This window comes from Tamandua tetradactyla, chromosome 16, assembly GCF_023851605.1.
Source record: "Tamandua tetradactyla isolate mTamTet1 chromosome 16, mTamTet1.pri, whole genome shotgun sequence".
Taxonomy (NCBI): domain Eukaryota; kingdom Metazoa; phylum Chordata; class Mammalia; order Pilosa; family Myrmecophagidae; genus Tamandua; species Tamandua tetradactyla.
In genome coordinates, this window is record NC_135342.1 from 38,436,763 (window position 1) to 38,439,494 (window position 2,732).

At 41.8% G+C, this 2,732-nt stretch overlaps 1 pseudogene; it reads left to right on the forward strand.

The window, feature by feature from the left end:
* Positions 1 to 712: 712 nt before the first annotated feature.
* Positions 713 to 2,417, forward strand: LOC143658421 (spermatogenesis-associated serine-rich protein 2 pseudogene; annotated as a pseudogene).
* The last annotated feature ends 315 nt before the right edge of the window (positions 2,418 to 2,732 follow it).

Sequence of the window (2,732 nt, forward strand, 5' to 3'; positions counted from 1 at the left end):
TTAAAGAAACTGTTCTGTCCCCCCTTGAATGGACTTAACATCCTCAGTTGGCCAGAGTGGGAACCCTGGCCTTCAGCTGCTGCGGCTATTTCCAGTTCGCTGCCTTGCTGAGTAGAGAAGAGCGAAAGGCAACGGTGGGGGCCACAGCATAGGGCTCTGGGAAAGCTGGGGGAGGAGCTCTGTGATGGCGGAGGAGGGGCTCCGTGATGGTGGCCGAGGTGGCAGTGGCTCCAGAAAAGAAGGAGCCAGGGGATTCCTTTCTTCTTCTCAAACTCTGGAACATCCCAGACTCAGAGCCTGGACCTGGGGGGATGTGGCAACTCTGGAGTTCCAGACACATTGCCTTGATAGCTTATTTGCATATCCTGTAGAAGCCCTCAGTAGGAAGATCTCATCATAAGAAACTCCATCACAATTGATGAACACGGTGAAATTCACTTGTAACTAACTTGGAATGACAGGAAGCTAAGACTCTCTCTTGACAAAAGAGACATGAATGTCTACTATGATTTTTCCTTGCAAGAAGGTGATACAAGAGAAGGGAGATAACAGCTAGTGAACAAAATTTCAACCAGGATTTTGCATTTGTTCCTTCCAACCAGAGACTTCTGCCATTTACTTTTAAAATCAGAGATAATATCAAAACTTAGAACCAAGGCAAGGCAAAAGGATTCTTTTCTTGGGCAGTTTTTTTTAGATCAAAGAATCTGCAATGTCTAGAAAACAAAATCAGAAGGATATATCAGGATTCATATTTGACTGGCAGACCAACACTGTGCTGACCCAGGGAAGAACTTTTGAGAATATTTAAAAGAAGATAAATACAGTGAGTGCAGGAGTTCCCAATAAGAGCAACATGAAATTACCCTTGTCTTGCAGCATTTTAATAATGTGTGAACAAAACAGTACAAACATTCATAGAAGGTAGTGCCAGTGAAGTACTCAAAGTATGGACAGTAACAGGGAAGAAAAAGAAAAAAACTAAGAAAAGCAAACCAAAACCTGCAGCAGACACAAATAACACTATCCCAGATTCCAATGCATCAATTTCTATTCAAGAGGATCATTCTGTGCCTTCCTCAAAGAAAGGGGAAGTTAATGGTTGTCATGGTATGGTAGGCTGTTATGTACCCTAGAAAAGGCCATGTTCTTTTTATCCATTTTTGGGGGTGCAGACCTATAGTGGGTAGGATCTTTTGATTAGGTTGCTTCAATGGAGATGTGGCCCACCCAATTTTAGGTGGGTCTTAATTCATTACTGGAGCCCTTTATGAGATGATCAAGGTCAGAAACACCCAAAGAGAGCTTAGAAAGAGAAACTGCCAAAGAAGCAAGAAGTACCTATAAGAGCTGAGAAAAAGAGCCACTGAAGGCAGAACCTGTAGGCAACAAATCCTGGGAGAGAAGACACCAGCATATGCCAACCATGTGCTTTCCCATGTGGCAGAGGAACCCTGGATGCCAGTAGGCAGCCTTTCTTCAGAGAAGCTATCTTCCTCTTGATGACTTAATTTAGATATTTCCATGAACTTACAACTATAAATGTTTAAACTAATAAATCCCCATTGTAAAACCCAACCGATTTCTTGTATATTGCACTCTAGCAGCTATCGCAAACTGAAACAAATGAGAATAATGCCATCAGTAATATTGAATCTGTGGGACTCACTCAGTGAAAGTTTGGAGATACTTTCAATAGATATTAGAGAATTGGAGGATCCTAATCTTGCCACACCAGATAAACTGGAAAGAACAAGATCCCTGCTGGGAGAATAGTGTCTCTGATTTTGAGCCCAAGTCTTCTACTATACACTCTTCTTGGAATTCTCAACAATCCAGAAAAGCTGCCAAATCTCTCTCAAGACTGATCAGAGCCTGGGGATGGACAGTTTTCCATCTCCTCCATTCAAAAAGCTAGGTTCTAATATTGAAAAGTCCATAAAAGTCCTCCAGAGCTGCATAGTGTGTCTAGTATGGCATCAAGTTGTTGTTAAAGAAGGGATAGATATTTCCATCAAGAAAATGAAAAGTTTTGTTGACCTTCAGAGCTGTTTAGAGGACTGTGAGTGGCATTACTTGCTGAAATGGACAAAGTGAAAGCTGAAGCAATGGAAATCTTGTTCAGCTGACAAAAGAAAGCTGAACTTCTGAAGAAGATGAGTTATGTGGCACTTCAAATGTCAGAGGAGCAATTGGTTGAACACAGAGCCAATATCAAACATTTTCTTGGTGAACATAAATATGATAAGGATTTGGGATGAGTAGCCCAGTTCACCTATGAAGTAGAAACACTGAAGAAAAGCACTGATTTATTTGGACAAGTATCCCATCCAAAGAATAGCCCACACTTCTCTCCTCATTTCCTTCTTAACCTTTTAAAGGGGGATGCTGTCTTTTCCCATGACCTTTCCCAATAATATGGATTGGCCACTTCCACCAGGATTCAGAGATAACTGTTGTCAGGTTTTCCAAAAGTAAGCAATGCTCTTCCCAGTGTACTGGGAATGACTTTTAGAATGATGTTGAATAAGTGGTAACAGGCCTTTCAGTTGCCTAAAGATGCCTTAATGGATAACCCTCCACTCCATTGTTAGGCTGTCTCAGGAGAAGGTAGGTCAGAGCTACCCTGTTGCCTTTTTAGTCTAGGCAGAACCCACAAGCATCTACCAGGTTCTCCCCAAATAACAATGTGACTAGTAGAGGCAGTAAGGAAACTGTGCTCTGAATTAGCT